The sequence below is a fragment of the Apis laboriosa genome, unplaced genomic scaffold (assembly GCF_014066325.1).
Source record: "Apis laboriosa isolate Shangri-la unplaced genomic scaffold, ASM1406632v1 scaffold45_cov149, whole genome shotgun sequence".
NCBI lineage: Eukaryota > Metazoa > Arthropoda > Insecta > Hymenoptera > Apidae > Apis > Apis laboriosa.
This window is the reverse complement of record NW_025223361.1, coordinates 906582-913767: the sequence shown is the minus strand read 5'-3', so window position 1 is coordinate 913767 and position 7186 is coordinate 906582. Positions and strand designations below refer to the sequence as shown.

The 7186-nt window shown below is 33.7% G+C and overlaps 1 protein-coding gene across 2 annotated transcripts in view; it reads left to right on the top strand.

The window, feature by feature from the left end:
- The first annotated feature begins 203 nt into the window (after positions 1-203).
- The window catches only part of LOC122716360, an 18628-nt gene continuing 11645 nt past the window's right edge, over positions 204-7186 (top strand). For both annotated transcript variants that reach the window (XM_043939367.1, XM_043939365.1), the window contains exon 1: positions 204-609. The gene's annotated coding sequence lies outside the window, so the exon portion shown is untranslated. The remainder of the gene's footprint in view (positions 610-7186) is intronic.

Here is a 7186-nt window from a genome sequence, read left to right as displayed (position 1 = left end):
ATATTATCGATTTATCAAATTATCGATATATATAGTCACAATTCTATTGGCGAGTCAACCTATCGTTACTATGTTCATATCGTTCTTAACGTTTCTTCAAGAGAGACAATTTGGTGAACAATAGTGTCTACATATTGCAATGACTGTACTGTGACGTATTGAAACTGACTTCAATTGAATTGATTCAAGTGATCTTTGTGAAAATCATCATACATTTTCATATTAATTCGTAACTGTTTGTAAGTAACAATTGTTTCGTGATTGTAATGTGATTCTGAAATAGTTCGTGTGAACGAGAATATCCAGCCATGATGGATGACACGAAAATCTTGGAAAATGGTCTCGTATTCGAGCAATTTTCTCGAACCACGTCTCTGTACCGTTACTATCTGTATGATTTGTCGATAATGGTCGATGGATTACCGTCGATCGACACACTTTTGATCGTGCGGCCATGATTAGATAGGATGGGAAACAGAATGCTCGATAGCAATTTCGAGTCAAAGACCTCGTGAAACAACGTGTACTTTTATTTTATACCGTATCAAGTCATCTTGGATTAAATAATGTGTTCCAGTCTTCTTCTGCACGATTTTTCTTCAGAATCAGGTACAGATTTTTTTTTATGAAAGATTTTTTTACTGTAGAAATAAATATAATAGAATAGGATTCTAATACTCGATATATTGATATTTCTAAGATTTTATTTTTCGAAATAAATAATTTATTAATAAAACTAAAGACAAAATATCAAATTATTCATACTATACATCAAATAAAATAATATATAAGAGTTTTTATACTGCATGTATAAAAAAAACTCTCAAAAATTTTCATTCCTGCTTTGAAATGATTTTAATCATGACATATATAAAATAATTTTAAAAGATTAATATAAAAAGAACGATATTTATGTATATTATTATTAGTGGAATTTTATAAATGAATTTCCGAGTGTTAAATTGTTATTTTAGAATTCGAACACGATATTTTTTTTAATTTTTATAAAAATATTCAAACTTTAAAGTCGTGATTCTTGAGTTATATCATTTTTACAAACAAACGAACGATTCTTTTCAATGTTCACAAGCGATTCTGTCTATTCGTCACACTTAAACGGTTAATAGACGAGGTAAAAATACATCCGGTTCACGATCGTGGAATGATTTCCACAGCTGTTCATTTTCGGTGCCGAGGACGAAGATGCCTGCACCTCGTGTAATTGATTCTTCACGGAACCGAAAGATCCCATCGCGTAATTGCGCACACGAATAGCCGCGAGTACTCGGCATAATCCCGGCCAAGGGGTTCTCGATCGTAACTTTGTAATTAACCGCCGCCGAGAAATACCCAATTCTAATAAATACCGGTGATCCGCGCCCTTATCTCGCCTAATGATTAACAATTTACCAGGATCGGCCGATTTAATTAAAACGACGTGGAACGCGACTCATCCATGTACCCATGTCTTCGTGATGGAACTATCCTTGGAATGTCCCGATCGTCTTTATCCTTGGACATGGTTAGACTCGTAGTTCGAACCAATTATAGTTTTTGCACAATTCATCCTCATAAAAATAAAATTCAATGTAAATCAAGCGTTTCGAAATTTTTAATTTCATTATATGTATGTAACATAAAATAGTTATTTAATAGAAAACGTGATTTGATTTATAATGATTTTTTCTAATCGTGGTAATTTCATATTGTACATATTCGTATAATAATTATAACAACTTGTGAAAATAATAATAATTGCAACAGAAATGATTAATAATATCCAGGACCAATACAAATATTTTTTATATAGGATTTAATTTTTAAAAAAATCTTCTTCATCATTGAAGAAGAATATGATGTTAGAAATAATAAAGTGTGTTTTGTCTAATCAATAAAATCATGACAAAATGACATTGTAATTTATTTTATTTTTGAAAAGCTAACAAGATAACTTTAATTTGCAAAGTAATGGATTTAATTTGAAAAGAAAGAATAAATATGATCTGCAAAAGGATTTGGAATCTATAAAATCTCTAACTTTGAATTGAAATATATTTATTATCTGGTATCCGTCTGTTATAAACATTTTAAAAGATTTTTCAAGAGGAAAATTGCACCTTGAGATCGTTAAGCTGCTCGTTTGAATCCTTAGGATACCAATTAAAAATTATTTTAGCATTATAAAAAAAAAATATTACAATCTTGAAAGCATTGAAATATGTTGTGGTATAAATTTTTGCGGATATAAATGGAATTAATGGATATTGATGGATGGAAGTTACGTTCAGAAGAGATAAAAGTGGACAGAGGAATTACAGAGGAATTAATTGATAAGATAAATTAGGTAAATTAAATGGATATCTCACAAATAGATAATTAGGTACAAAGTATTTAATTAAATTTATGCTCTGTAAACAACTATATTCACATTTACATGAGATTCAAACTTTTTGTATATAAATATTTTAGAAACAATACTTTTAAACATGAATTTTTTATCTGAGATTCTTCAATCTTTCTAATCATACTCTCCATTGTATTTAAAATCAATTAATTGATTAATTCGACTCATTTCTACGTTTGTATAATAAATTCTTTGATATCTTTTGTTACAAATAAATAAAAATTCGAATATTATGAGAGATTCGAATCAAAAAATTAAATGGAAAATAATCATATAAATTTTTATATGTTTGTAAAGAAAAGGAAATTGAATGAAATGCAGATTCGCAATTTTATATTAAATCATTGTAAAATTATAAAAACGAAATAATAATACGAAAAAATCGAAATTAATATGCATATGATAGATGCTTATTTCAATTTTTTCGTCAACAATTTAGTAAGTGAAATTTGACATAGAATAATTTCGAATTAATAACAAAATTTGTAAAAGATTCATCTATATGGAAAGAAAAAAGGAATTTTTTTTATCCAAATACGTTTATCAAATTATAACCAATTGAATCGAACGACTCAACATTTCCACGTCTTATCTATGAAAACTTTCCAAAGGTATTCGTATTCCACGAATATATTAACACTCTATATATCTTGATTCCATTCTTTAATAACAAGAAACGAATATTTATACCGCATTTAAATTTAAATATACATATGCAACCTATCCACTCACTTAATTGGAACCATTTGCAAGAGTAATTGGCCTACAATAGCGAGAACTGGGGGATAGGAAAAATTATTAAAATCGTGTTCAAAGCAGGATGATGGAGAGTGCAACGTGCGCATTCCAAACATAGAAAAATCGTGGCCATAGACGCAATTACATTGCTCATTACCGTTCATCATCCTCGTCGGGGCTTCAAAAATAACCGAGGAAAGAACGCGTCGCTGGAGATCCGCGTCACTTATGCATGCAACATAATCACCGTGCACCGTTCGTTTCATTTAACGAACGGTAGGTAACATTTAATTGCCCTCGCTCGGCTATACGAGGGACCCGCGGTGTTTTTCTGGGTCTCTTGAGAGGAAATGCTAGTGATGGGATCAGGCTCGTGTGAATCGTGTTTTACGCGAAAAAATCCTTTTCCTAGAATTCGAGTATATCGGTAAAATAAAAAATTAAAGATTGACTGTAACGTTAAGCATTGTCAAATTGAAAAATCGCTATCCTACTTTGTCTCTAACGAATAAATTACTTGTTGCTTAAAAGTTAATATTAAATTTCATACTTATCATGTTATTAAATGATAAATTCGCCATCATATCATTGCCAAATCAATCTAATGTTAAATGAGCAACAGAGCAACCAATTATTAATTATTAATTATTTTCATTCTGAATAAACGAACCCCTTCTCATTCCATGGAAAAAGAAAATTATGAAAATTTATTTCCAACAAGACAGAATCAATCCCCCAATTACACAATTATATTTATTATATCTCCATTCGTTATTTTATAAATATGATTATTTATAATATTTTATAAAATTATTTATTATTAATTATTTTATAAAAATTAAAAAAAAAAGGAACGATTTATTCAATGGGCAAATTAACTCATTCCAATAAATATCGCAGGAACGATCAAATACTTTATATACCTTAATTCCGTTCCCATTACTTGCCCCCATACCGAGACGACCCGTTTCAGTATCGACGATTCCGATCGAGTTTCGAGAGAGGGGATAAGGGGGGAGGGACCCATTCGAGATCTCTAAAACTAATTCCTTGCCGAGTTGAACGAGTTAATAAGGGGGGTGGGTGGGTAGATTGGCCCGTGGCGATCTAGTCGACGACCCAACGATGCGAAGGAACGCCTCCGCCCCCCCCCCCTCCCCCTCCGAGTGCATTTGTTCACGAGATCATTGTGCCCGCCGAGTCACGAGTCCGCCCGGCCAAGACAAATGGAAATTTCGTGCTGCTCTCGTCGGCGGGAGGAGCATGATTCACGAACGATGATTTCGTGAGGCTGTGAATAAGGGGTTGGATAAGGGGCGAAGATAATCCTCTTCATAAACGATGGATAATTAAATGGGTCGGGTTCGGTCAGTATCAATTACAAGGAAACAATTCGGTGGAATTATTATGCTATGAATCGGAGGAGAGGTTTTAACGTATTGTCTTTTTGAGGCGCGATCTATATCTGGATCGATTCGTTTTTTTTTTAGGCTTGAAGTTGTTGGAGCAGGTTTTGTTGAGAATTTTATTTATGAGAAGAAATTTTTAAAGGAATTTTATTATTTGTTACTTTTGTAGTTTTAGTTTGCCATAAAATGATTTTCTGAAGCTATAAATTATTACAAAATGAATACGTTTATTATCGCTGTTATTTTAATAAATTTTACCTTATTAATAGGAAATATTATTTTATTATTCGTGTAACGAAGATTCTATCGAAGAAGATTGTTATGGACTGGGAAAAATCTTTTTACGATTTACTAGTGCCAATCGTATCATTTATAAAAGTTATCTATTTATTATGCTACAACTTACAAACTCAAATAATTTAACGAAAATAAAAATTACTATAATAAACTACTAATAAATCCACTTTACATGATTAATATCAATCAAGAATTCGAATTCATATACTTATACAACGAAAAATTCACTTTATAATTCTTAAAACCCTCTCGAAAGTTATTTTAATTAAATCTCGTTCTTCTTCTCCCTCCCAAAAAAAAAAAAAAAAACGAGCGACGCTTGTTCAATGGTTGATCCTCCATCGTGGAAATGTACCCACGACAGTGACAGCGGAAACTTGCGTTGAGAGATCATGTTTATTAAAAAACGATATCCTTCGTAAAAAAAACCGGAGAGGGAGGGGAGAGGAGAGGGCTGAGAACGAGGGGTCCGGAAGCGAAGACGTGTTTCGCGGAATGGAATACCGGAAGCGAGACTTTATAGAAGGCAGAGCCTTGAAAAGCCGTGCACAACATCTCTCGAAGAACTCGTCTGCCAGGTTTCTGTATCGTGGAGGGACCGGTTGTGACGTAAAAGATCACAAGGGGATACGTGCGCGCACGCGAAACGATTCTTTTCCTTGCGGGTGGAACGGGTTAGGACAATGCGCAACGAGAATTTTGCACGTCCGCTTTCGAACGTTCTTCTAATTCTTCTCTCTCTCTTTCGTATTCCGAAACGGAAAAAACAGGCACGGATGAGGGTCGAGCCTTAAAATAGTTCCAGTTATTTCTTACTGCTGCGAATATATATTTAATATTTTCAAGAATATTTATAAATGGACATCAATGCCGTAGGAACTAATTGTAATTGACAATAAAATTCAAGTTAATAATCGCTTTTAAGAAATGAATCTATTTTACGTGAGCAAGTAACCAATAAAATTTATCGATATATAATCTTATATATACTAAATAACTAAAGTTAAATTACGAAAATAATTAGATACGCGTCACAAAATTAATATATTGATATATTAAAGCAAACTTGCCTATTTTAAATAATCTTAAGAACAAAAGTATATACGTAACCGATCGATTTAACTCGATTTAAATTCTACTCTTAATTGTAAAAAAAAAAAAACAAAAACAAATTCAATCGAAAAGAAAAATTCCTCCGAATGGAACGTGACCATATATCATAGGAATATCCCGATCGTTCGGTGATGAAATGTGTGTCACGTGTGACGTTATCTAGAACGTGCCCTATCCCCTTAAAGAAGAAATACTGTGTCGATAAAGTAGTCCCCCCCGATACGTAACTACCACCCAAGTTTCCTAGAAAAGGTGCTCTCAGGTAACTCGGTAACCAACCGCCGGAAGAAATCTCCGCGCTTCTTCTCCCCTTTTTCTTTCGCGACCGCAGAGAGAGAAAGAGAGAAAGAGAAAGAGAAAGAGGCGAACATTAATCTTCGTAACAGTGCATCAACCCGTCCGAGTGAAACACACACTCGCATCCTTACCTGCTAAGCGGATGCGTGCGCGCGAATTTATCGCGAAATACGTTTGAACGCGTAGAGAGAGTGCGCATGACGAAGTCGAGTGAAGTTATTTGCTTAGACTCGATGTTCAGGTGATTGGATAGTAGATAGATACGCGTGTGTGGTAGTTAATGAGTTAATGAGTGACGTTTCGATTTGTAAGTCAGGAGAGATATTTTTAAATTCGTAGAAACGATCGGATCTCGAAATCGAAACAATTTTTATCGAATTTATATTTCTGTCAATATCAATTTTATAGAATACAAGAAATATCATATATTCTTCTTCTTTTTTTTTTTTTTTTTTTTTAAGAAGATTTGCTTTCTTGAACGAGATATTAATCAAGAAAGAATTATTATTAAAAAATGAGAACTATTTTACTGACTTTCTGTTATATAATTAACGTCGTATCGTATCAACGAAATTCTAATCACGGCACGTTCATCTAGAAAGTCTCATAACCGCCGATAAAATACGACGGAGAGATTCGAATCGATGGCTTCGAAGCTCGTGGAGAAAGAGACGAGAAAGAAACAAGAGAGAGGTGGGGATCCTGGTTGAACCTTTGACCCCCGGTGCAAGCCACGACAAAGCTCTCCTCCTCCTCCTCCTCTGTAACACGGTCCTCTCGGCTATTCCAGTCTCGGTGACCTCGAACCTGGAAGCCTACTAGAACCGCATCCTTCGGGGGGTCTCTAACTCGCCGTTATCGCATTACGTCCATTTCAGCTCGGCCAACCTCTCTCTCTCTCTCTCTCTCTCTCTCTCTCTCTCTCTCT